Genomic DNA, 11,909 nt, shown 5'->3' with positions numbered 1-11,909 from the left:
CCATGACATAAAACACTATTAATACAAGTATACTAGAAAAGGGGGAGAGAAAAGAAAAAAGAATAAAACAGTCATAAAAAAGGACCTGTCATGCACACTTCAGAATAATATGAAAGTTGTATAAACAAAGTATGAGTCCCAGTTCACATATGTGCGATGACAGACATTGCATGTGATTCGGAGCGCACTGCTCACATGTAATGTCTGTGCGATGTAAATTCAGGCATACAGATTGTATGGTTAAATTCACATTGGATTCATACACAACTCACACAGGACCCTTTTTTGGGTCCGCACCAGAATCGGATCCCATGGGTGTTCACACCCATGCCATCCGATTCATGTCCGAACTATGCAAACTGATCTGGGGGTGTCGTTAACTTTGTATGGACACCCCCAGCGATTTGCATATGGCAGTGTGAACTGCGTGCGAGTTGAATGCGATGGAGGAACCCACAGTGGATTCGCAGCGTTTCCGCATTGCATATATGTGAACCGAGACTTAATAAAACATGTCCTACTGACATGTAAATGAACTTGTAGGGTAAGAAGCAAATATTAGACCCTGTTCACACTGGGGCGACGCTACTTGCCGGGGCGACCTCACAGGTCGCGGTGCGCAGCTCGGAGCGGCCGGCACGGACTTCATATCATTGAAGTCAATGCAGGTCGCTCCAGGTCACCCCAAAGAAGCTCCGGACCCTTTTTCTAAGTCGGAGCGACTTGTGTCGCTCCTATTAGAACGGGTCCACAGCTACTCTATGGCAGGCGACCTGTCAGGCGACCTGTCAGGCGACCAGGTCGCCTGACAGGTCGCCCCAGTGTGAACGGAGTCTTACAGTTGCTTTACTAAAACATAGCTTGTTCACTTTCACAACATGAATCTTCACTTTTTTTTTTTTTTAAAGGTGAAGCTGTGTTTTGAGTTTTTCAACAATTTGACCCCTTGATTGTGGATGCTTTTTATTAGTGTAGCTCTGTCAGGATTTATGAATTTAATATGGATTTTTAGAACTGGGAATTTAAGAAAGCCAGCTTGGAGTTAAAAGAAAACCAGACCTACCTGTGCATTGGTCTAAATGGCTTGATGAGATGACAGCTCCTTGTTTACACGCAGCTTGTGCTCTGTGACTGCGCTGTCACCCACTGGCTGCCCTGTTATGTTTACTTGTCCCACTTTGAGGTTCCCAGATGGCGCTTGGTTCATTTGGGTTCTCCTGGTGATATGTTCTAGCAAGCCACTTCACTGTAAGTGCAGCTTTATCCTTTTTATTCATTAAAAGGTTCTATATGCATGATCTGCTGCACTCTGTTTTGTATTTTTAATTTGCATAACTCCTCCTAAGAGACAACTTACCGCTTGTATCAGGGCTGAGGGCTCTTGAGAGGAGTAATGAGACAAGGTGATGTGAGGTTTTCAGGAAGCTATGTACAGCACTCTTCTGGCCCCTCCCACAAGCCATGTCACTGGATCTAAAGTAAGGTATGTAAAAAAAAAAAAACAGGTTTGATTTAGAAACTTTATTACCTTTGATAAGGGTGGTAAGGGGAGGGAATAAACAAGGCAAGGAAAAAATGTGAAATAGATTAAACTTCACCTTTACCTATTTTTACAGTTTTAAAAACAATAAACCAGCCCTAAAATGTTAGCATTATGCTACAGCTGAGTTTTCTAGTGTTTCATTTGAACATAGCAGGGGATAATTGTTTCACGTTATTTTGTGATTCTTTGTCACTTTTCAGTTAAATTCTGGATTTTTTTTTGTATTATAAGAAGCAGCCAATAAGTAACATTCATCAATGATAAAAATTGATCTCTGTTGTCATTGGTGATATTCATTACCTAACAGTTACTTCCCTGTTACCCAACATACAGCTATACCATTTAATATTTGATAGGATATCAGAAAAGAGATAACAGTTTAACATATATAATTTTGCTTTTATTAACATTTTTTCTTTTTAAATCACCTGTATTGTTGTTGACATGCATTTCCATGCAGATGGCTAATTGAAAAAAAAAGTGTGGAATATCTCCTGAGGACCAAAACACGCATTACTTTAGGGGCCTTCTCCCACTGCTCCATTGAAAAAACGTAGCATATGCATTTTACTGTATTTTTAGTGCATTTTCTGGTTACCTGACTCCAGTCATGCTCCTAGGAAATATGAACACGTGACTCGAAAAATGCACCAAAAATCCAACCACAAAGCATTTTAATGCATTTTTGATGCATTTTCTATTTATTTCAATAGGGAGGCGCACTTTTTAAACATGCACCAAAAATGCAGCATTCAGGAACGCACCATGCCTGCAGCACACTGGTGTGAAGAGTTCAATAGGATTTAAAGAGATACATTTTTCATGCATTTTTCCATTTTTTGATCACCTGTGCAATTTTCACTTTTTGCTCTATAAACAAAAAAAGAGCGACAATTCTGAAAAAAAAAAAAACAATATTTTTTACTTTCTGCTATATAACATTCCCAAAAATAAAATTAAAAATCAATTTTTTTCATCCTCTTAGGAAAATTTATTTTCTGCTACATATTTTTGGTAAAAAAAATCGCAATAAGAGTATTTTGATTGGTTTGTGCAAAAGTTATCGTGTCTACAAACTAGGGGATAGATTTATGTCATTTTTATTTATTATTTTTTTTTACTAGTAATGGCGGGGATCTGTGATTTTTAGCAGGACTGCAACATAGCAGCGGACAGATTGGACCCCTAACTGACATTTTTGACACTTTTGGGGGGACCATTGACATTACTACAGTAATCAGTGCTAAAAATACTCACTGTTACTGTACTAATGACACTGGCAGGGAAGGGGCTAACCCAGGAATGATCAAAGGGTTAAGTGTGAGCCTAGGGGAGTGTTTTCTAACTGTGGGGGGAGGGACTTGTGAAATGATCATAGAGACCTGTGATCCTATATAGGAGGATCACAGGCACTCTGTGATCATTTTAGAGAGAACAGTCAGCTGTGTTTACAACAGCAGACCGACCTTCGCTTTTAGCAGGGATTGATCGCGGATGCCTGGCGGCAATCGGTGCCACCGGTCCCATGGATCAGCATCCCTAGTGGAGCTTCCCGTGGATCGCCGTACAGGAACAGAAATTCATGCAGCCGAGCCAGCCTGCCACTGTATACCTGCGGTGGGCGGTCGGCAAGTAGTTAAGCAAATCCATTTAGGTGTCTACTTATCTACTAAGGTAAATCTACAGGGATTTGCATCCTAATACATTGACATCTTGACTCTATAATGGGCACCTACTACAGTTGTCAGCACTTATCTTCAGTGTGATTCCAGCATCCCCTGGAAGCCCTGGAGTTTGTGTTTGTATAGTAAAATGCCACTGACTGGGTGTTTCTGGGACACACTGGAAGATCATCATTTGTAATCAGGAAGACAAGCTCTGCCAGAGATCACATTGTTTTTATAAACATTTTCTAATTTCTCCTGTCCTTAATGTGAACCCTCACCAAGCAACCCATTTAGTTTAAAATAGAAATATACAAAACATTTGTGTATACAGATGAAGAATACCCTTTTTTTTATAAGTGATCACATACCCTCTGTTCTAAAGCAGGCCATACACGTTTCGAATTTCGTACGATTTGTCGTTCGATAAACGCCAGCGCCAGTCGTGCACATCATCGAGTGTACCATCAATGTGATTCGAAAATCGTACGACAAAACACTTCTTCCTTCTGCCAGTATAGGAAGTGATGCAATGTTGTCTTGACCTTTTAACTACACCTCCACTGGGCACTCCCCCTACAGTTAAAAGTCGGATTGTGTCATTTGCGAACAGAGCAATCATTCGCCACAGCATACGACTATTCTCAGCAATAAAATGCCATTCAAGAGGTATAATAGGAATCAGAAAATGGCAGCAATGGTTATTGCATTGATTGCTTTGGAGGAGAAGAAGAAAAAGAAGAAAAATAGAAGGAAGAGCAGAGTGTGGGCCAAAGACTGGCTCATGCAACGAGAGCAATTCTCACATGTAAACCTGCTAACAAACCTCAGAGAAAATAATCCTGAGGATTACCGTAATTATTTGCGGATGACCCAGCAGTCCTTTGACATGCTATTAGCTCTTGTGCAGCCACATATCACCAAACAGGACACCTGCATGAGAAAATCTATTAGTGCAGAGGAGAGGCTCATGGCAACCCTGCGTTTTTTGGCAACAGGCAGGTCTTATGAAGACCTGAAGTTCACCACTGGAATCTCTGCCCAATCCTTGGGAAGAATCATACCTGAGACGTGTCAGGCCATAGTGAAGGTGCTCCAGCCACAGTATTTAAAGGTAATTATAAAAATTACAACTTAAATTAGTAAGAATATTACTGCAAACATAAGTCAAATTTTGTGAGTACATCAATTTTATTAAAAAATATGTAACTTCCTGTACACGGTTGTCTGGAAAAGTTTGTATTTTCTTAAATCAATACATACCCATTTCCAAATCATTATTATGAAAATATATAATTCTTAAACAATAACCAATAAAAAAGGAACAAATACACCAAAGAAATGCAATAATATTGAGCAACATATCTAGAAGTTTTTTTTACAGATTTGTGTATTGGGGGCCATGAAACCAAGAACCTTGAGGTGGTTCAGGACGCACTGACCAGCTTGGGTTTCCCTGTGATTGAGACATATTTGGGTGCCAATATTGGCCAGATGTTACAGGTGGAGCAGATGTTACAGGTGGAGGAGATGTACATCCCTGATACCCTATTATATCTGTGTTAGGTGTAAGATTGCCCTTTAGTCCAATGGCAATCATTTTATGCATTAAAGCTTCACAAATGTCTCGTTGCTCCATGGACATTCTCCGTAATTTGTGTGCAACCAGATGACCCACAGCATCACATTCATCATCTTTCTGCTTCATGATAGATGATGCATCCTTCAGCAAACTGGCAGTATCGTAGTCAAGATTTCTCTTCTTTCCTCTTTGAGTTCTCTGAGTTGATGTTCCTGGCTGCTCTGGGCTTGGTGTATCCTATAGAAAAAAAAAAAAATTGAGAAGAAAATATGATCACTAATTATCATTAAAACATGTTTTAATTTTTTTCTATCTTGCCAACAGTTTCCTTCTAAATCTGAAGAATGGAAAGAAGTTGCCAAAGAATTCCAGGACATGTGGAATTTCCCCAATTGTGGTGGCGCAATTGATGGGAAACATGTGAGAATTACACCACCAGCACATTCAGGATCCTATTTTTACAACTATAAAGGGTTCTTCAGCATAATTCTAATGGCAATTGTGAATGCCAAATATGAATTTATGTACTTGGATATAGGGAAAAATGGAAGAAACTCCGATGGAGGTGTGATAGAGCGCAGTCCATTTATGCATCGATTAAAAGAAGGAATGTTGCATCTTCCATCTTCCAGTGAGACAGTTGAGGGCCTTAATTTTGTGTTCATTGGGGACGATGCATTTGCCTTACATGAACACCTGTTGAAACCCTATCCCTTGCGCAATTTAACTGCTCCCCAGAAAATCTTTAATTATAGATTGTCTAGGGCGAGAAGGGTGGTAGAAAATGCATTTGGGATCATGGCCAGCAGATTCCGCATTTTCCACACCGCCATTAATGTTACAGTTGAAAAAATTGACATAATAGTGGAATGCTGCTGTATGTTACACAATTATTTAAGAAGCACAACTGTGTCATATATGCCATCAATTGCAGTTGATATTGAAGATCTTACCAGTGGCACAATTGTGCCAGGTGATTGGTGAAATGACAGCAGTGGCATGGTAAATTTAGCTCCTGCAAGGCCTAGGCTACCAACTGCAAATGCACGTCAAAATCGCATTCATTACACAGATTATTTTATGGGTAGTGGTGCAGTTGCATGGCAGGATCGCATATAATCATATGTATTATATTTTGTAAGAAATGACTTGCTCTAAATAAAGACAGCTTAATAAATCATATACAATATATGAGTATTCTTTATTCTAGTTTTTGTTACATTCTACTATGACTGGCCCATGAGGCAGAAGGACCCCTGACCCTATAGTTGTTTCATTGGGCCCTCCAACCCCCCCCCCCCCCCCAAAGAAAAAACATTGTGAATTAAACGAAAATTTGGATATACCTGTGTCTGAGTCTGTGTCTGTGTCTGTGACATTTCCTCTGCTTCTGGGTCAGATATCAAACTGGAGTCTAATGCAGCACTTGGTGGCAGAGTGCAATGGGACTCTCTTGGATCATCTGTGTCAGCGAGAAACATCAGGTCTTTGAAGTACCACAAACGTGGGACATAGACATCATCAGCCCCTGCTCCAGATTTCTTGGACGCTTGTATTTTTTTATACTCCTTTTTAAAAACAGTCCGCAAGTTAGCAATCTTGTGCTTTACATATAGGTCAGTTGGATCTTTGCAAACCTCTTTACATAGCTCCTTTAGTTCTTTGATGGCCTCATCACGCTTATATCTATTAGAATAATCCCTGGATTTCACATCCCATAAGCACGAAAATTCTCTGTATTTATCAATGAATTGGGGAAGGAACTCAGTAGATGTGAATGTGAGAGGCATTTTCCTTTAAAAAAATATATATATATATATATATATATATATTTTACTAAGTTACCTTGCAAACCCTTGTTATACATGTGTAAAATATAACACATAATGATTTTGCACATTAATAATGACTAAATAAGAAGAATAAATAATACTTAAGACAATAGAACTAACAAGATATGAAAGTTTCATGCAGCCTGTTCATATAATGGATGAGCCATGTGCCATGAATCGTGACTGAGATAAGTTTGGACAGGAGTGAGGTCTAATTTTTATCCTTTTTGAACAGCTCCTATACTGCAAAAGGACTTCTATCAGTAATAAAATAGCATATATTTACATTATAACACAGTATTTCCGTAGAAAAAGTGAAATATGCAATGGAGAGTCAGCATTTTGAACTTACCTCAGGGATGTGTGTTCAGCGTTCTCTGCACGAATAGAATTTCCTACGTCCCGAAAAGTCGCTGCATATTCGTGCAATGCGCACGTGCGTTATATACCATGTACAGGCCCCGCCTCTTCTTTCTTTCGGGGGCTTGTGGGAGAAATCATGGCAGAGGGACAAGACATGGCAGCTTCTCAGAGCGAAAGATCTGGGACAGATGAGGAGCAGGAAATCGTGGAGGTGGAAGAAGGTCACCAGACAACCATTGTGACAAGCCCCAGGAAGAAGAAAGCCACCAACATGTCTTTGGAGGAGATGGTGGACATGGTGAACATTCTTCAAAAGAAGGATTATGACTGTCGCAAGCAAGTCTACCCTAAAAAAAATGTGAGAAAAGATCAAATTCTGGAGAAAGTTATACGTGTCCTACAGAAAAACCATGGTGTTGAACGCACTAAAGATCAAGTGAGAAAACGCTGGTCTGACTTAAAATCCAGAGAATCCCATCAGCTAAGGAAAATCAATAAAATTCTTCAAAAAAGTAAGTATAAACTTTTTAACAAGAATGTATGATGTTTTTGGGTTTTTCTGTGTGAGTGTATGTTCTGTATATGCCATGTGACATGTGCATGCAGAGAGTGCATACTACACAGCTTGCATCATTGGGATTTTCTATGCATATCTATAATGTATTTTTGTCTTCTATACAGAAATAATATCCATAGTGTGATTGCATTTAAATATATGTATAGTATTTGAAGTTAAATACATGTATTTATTAATTTTCAAAGGACATTCTAGAAAGGCCCATGCAGTAGCGGGAAATGAACAGCAGACAAGTGCAGAGTCTGAGATGACGACTGACACAACACTGATATGTCTCACACCAGTTGAAGGCAGTGATTGGAGCAGCAATGCCACCAGTTCAGGTACATAACCAAATGTCACATAAACGTATGCTCATTATAACGTTTATACTGTGATTTTTATGATTTTTCATGTTTTCTTATAGGCTTTACAATGTCTACTGCTGCCAGTTCTTCATTCACTTCTGCATCTGCAAACCGCATGATTGCTGATTTAATGCAAATCAATTCAGATATTGAGAAAGTTTGCAATAAAATGAAATTGTTTCAAGGCAGGATTTCTGATGTGATAGACCAATTAGCAAAGGTTTAAATACTCTTGAAACAAAAACATTTTTTTTAAGACCATGTTTCGTTATGGCACTTTAAAAAATAAAAATGGTTGTTATAAAGTAGGGGCCCATTCACACTGTCCGCATGCACCCACGTACTCCATTCTGCTGAAAGGGGGGTCCACCCCCAAATCCCCTATGAGCAGGTGTCTGACAGCTCTTTCTCTGCTCTTTGTGCAGAGACAGAGCTGTCAGAACCCCACCGTTCTCTTTTGGGGACCACCTGTCCATTTTCATCATATCCATCCGATCCGCCTGACAGATGTAAATGATAATTTCCATCCGTCAGGCTTTGATCGGGTCGGATAGCAGCGGATGTCAGTGGACATGTTTCCACTGACATTCGCTGCCCTATGGGGATGCATGGAACATTCCAATGAGTTCCGCCTGACAACATGACAGGCGAATCTCATTGGATTGTGTGAAAGGGCCCTTGCTCTGACTTGCACTTTATTAAAAATACAATTGCACTATGTGACTGTTTATGTACTTTTGTACTGTTAAATTTTGGCTGTATGTACATATTTACTAACTATATTGATGTACATATGTACAAGCTTTTAAGATCCTAAATAGGGAAATGTTTGTGTGCTGGACATGCGCAACTACGCTTTTTTTTTATTGTTCATCAATAAATTGATGGTTATTTTGAAATTGGTTTCAAGTGTCTTTATTTCATGCATTATGTGATATCAACTGTATACACAGCTATTGATCTTTATGGTAGTATAGACAATGACATTCTCATCAAAATAATCTACTGTTAAAATGACAATTAGGATAACCATATGTTATTAATGACAAACAATATTGGAACATATACATCCTGCAGAAAGAAAACTTGCTGTACCATTTATTCTGCAGCTGTACAACAATGCAGTGGGTCCGTTTATTGAAAAAAGGTGTTAAAAGTCAATTTGCAATACACATACTTTTGTGTTTACACTTTTCATGCACACATATTGGCCTCTTAGCAGAGTTTGCTTGAACATATAATATTTGATGTATTGCGGTTTTTTGGCCGAACAGTCGTCCGTGTTGATATTCTTTTTATTTACCTTCCGGGTCATTCTTTTCGGAAACATGCGCAGTTGTGTGTTGTTCTGTGGAATCGAACGACTAAACCACTAATGATACGAAAATTTGACAAATTTCGCGGAAAAACCCAACATATTGGATATGTGAATTTTTGCTGTCGTACGAAAAACACATAGTTTACATACCACACTAACGATACGAAAATCGTTCGATAACACTGGCATTTACGATTTTCGGACGATATTCGTATCGTCTATGGCCTGCATTAGATGCATGAGAAGTTTAGAGAGATGGGGGGGATAAAGAGCTATACATTGATCTTCCCAGTGAATAGCTGTGCAGGTGGAGGGAGCAAGTCAGGACAAGTCTGATCATTGGAGGAGAGAAGGCTGATTTATCAGTACAGCTAGAGAACTGACCGCACTGTGTTCTCCTGCTTAGTGTGGTCAATTTTTATTAGTAGAGCAGAGGGACTGGCAGGGACACCAAGGAAGCACTACAAAAAGGACAGGGACCTTTTTTTGTATATGGTATAGTAGGCACATATCAGGAATATGAAATATTGGGTTAAATAATCTTTAAGATCTCAATTTTGTGATTTTCTATACACAAGAATGAATTCCCCAGAAATAAATCTGTTGTTCTTATCCTGCAAGGTAAATGAGGGGTCCAGGGGAACACTTTTATATGAATAATCGAAGACGCAATGCTGTGGATTATGTGTGCCTTGATGTGATATAGTGAAATATCAGTGAGGATATTGTGCAGCCAGCTGGTAAGAGGAAAGCATTACATCTGGATGTTTTTGTATGACAGATGTCATCCTTGGATCACTGTGTCTAGCACAGTAATATGTGGCCGTGTCTTCCACTTTCACATTGTCTATTTGTAGATAAGCCGTGTTTATGGACGCATCAGATGTCATTGTGAATCTTCCCTTGTATGCAGAGGAATATTCTGTACCTCCATTACCAGCATAAATCCATCCAATCCATGTCAGTCCTCTGCCTGGAACCTGTTGAACCCAGGCTATATAGTAGCTGGCATATGTGTACCCAGATCCTTTACAGGACATCTTCAGGCTCTCTCCAGGCTTTTTTATTTCTGAGGAGGACTGAGTAAGTGTTTGTGACATGACCCCTGTAACCAAGAATAAAAATATGATGAGAAATAAGATGATCCCATCAGAATGGGTTACTGCTTTTTTCTGTATTCCAGACTTACCAAGAAATGAGGAGAGACACAAAAGACAACAGGATAGAAACATGTTGTCTTATTGGCTTTAGATGTTCTGAATGTTCTGAGCGGACACCAAGATGTCACTAGAACATCCCAGCCGGTCAGTTCAGCTTTTCTACCTGGCAGGATGAGACAGGAAGCAGAGATGGGATTTGCATGAGAGGAAGAAGACTATAAAAGGCTGAACGTCCTCTTCTACCTACAATGAGTTATATGACATAGATCTCAACTGTCCCTCATATGGGACCAAATCCCTCTGTCCCTTCTTCTTCATTAGTTTTCAGTTTTGGGTTCTGATGTATAGGTCTCTATACAAATGTTTGTTGTTTGTTTTTTCAATCACAAGTTATTTACAGCACCACATATTTTCTATCTTAGAAAGTTGGGACATGTGTATATGTATATATAAACAGTAATAGACCTTTAGAAAATATATAGTAAAAGGTGAAAATGACCACCCATCCTTATATCTCTGGGATTTAGATGATGAGATCCAGATGATACTGCAGACATAACAATCTGCTCTGTAAAATGTTATTTAACCACTTTACCACCGGAGGATTTTGCTGTCTTCCGTCCAGGCCACTTTTTGCGATTCGGCGCTGTGTGACTTTAACTGACAATGCGCGGTCATGCAACGCCGTACCCAAACGAAATTTACGTCCTTTTTTTCCCACAAACAGAGCTTTCTTTTGGTGGTATTTGATCACCTGTGCGATTTTTACTTTTTGCGCTATAAACAAAAAAAGAGCGTTTATTTTGAAAAAATAACAATATTTTTAAAAAATTTTTATATGAAATTCCCCCACAAAAAATCGTAAAAATCTAATTTTTTTTTAATTTTTGGCCAATTTGTTTTCTGCTACCTATGTTTGGTAAAAAAAATCGCAATAAGCGTATTTTGATTGGTTTGTGCAAAAGTTATTGCGTTTACTAACTAAGGGAAAGATTTCTGTCATTTTTGGTGTTTTTTTTTTTAACCCGTAATGGCGGTGATCTGCGATTTTTTTTTTTTTTTTGCGGGACTGCGACATTGCGGCGGACAGATCGGACCCTTGACTGACATTTTTGACACTTTTGGGGGTACCAGTGACATTTCTACAGTAATCAGTGCTATATATATGCACTGTTACTGTAAAATACACTGGTAGTGAAGGGGTTAACTTTATTTGGGAGGGAGGGGCTGTGTGTGTCCCTAGGGGCGTTCTTTCTACTGTGATTGGCTGTGGCTTGAGCTGTAAGGACACTGATCAACGGATCTACATAGTAGATCCATGTGATCAGTGTTTTTACAAGGAGGAGAATGACAGGTGGCTTGTTTACATGTAAATATATATAAATATAAATATGCACTGTTACTGTAAAAATGACACTGGCAGGGAAGGGGTTAATTTTATTGGAGAGGGAGGGGTTAATGTATGCCTGGTGCTTACTGACGTGTGGGGGGGGGGTGACTGAGTGACAGAAGGACAGATCGGA

The 11,909-nt window shown here is 39.2% G+C and overlaps 1 pseudogene across 1 annotated transcript; it reads left to right on the top strand.

Moving 5' to 3' along the window:
- Window positions 1-3,904: 3,904 nt before the first annotated feature.
- Window positions 3,905-5,908, top strand: LOC309545519 (annotated as a pseudogene). The gene is made up of 2 exons: window positions 3,905-4,321; window positions 5,114-5,908. The product of its transcript is annotated as an uncharacterized misc_RNA (transcript).
- Window positions 5,909-11,909: the final 6,001 nt, after the last annotated feature.

The sequence above is a fragment of the Pelophylax lessonae genome (genome assembly GCF_965119305.1).
Source record: "Pelophylax lessonae genome assembly, chromosome: 1".
Lineage (NCBI taxonomy): Eukaryota > Metazoa > Chordata > Amphibia > Anura > Ranidae > Pelophylax > Pelophylax lessonae.
This window is presented reverse-complemented; position numbering and strand designations above follow the sequence as displayed.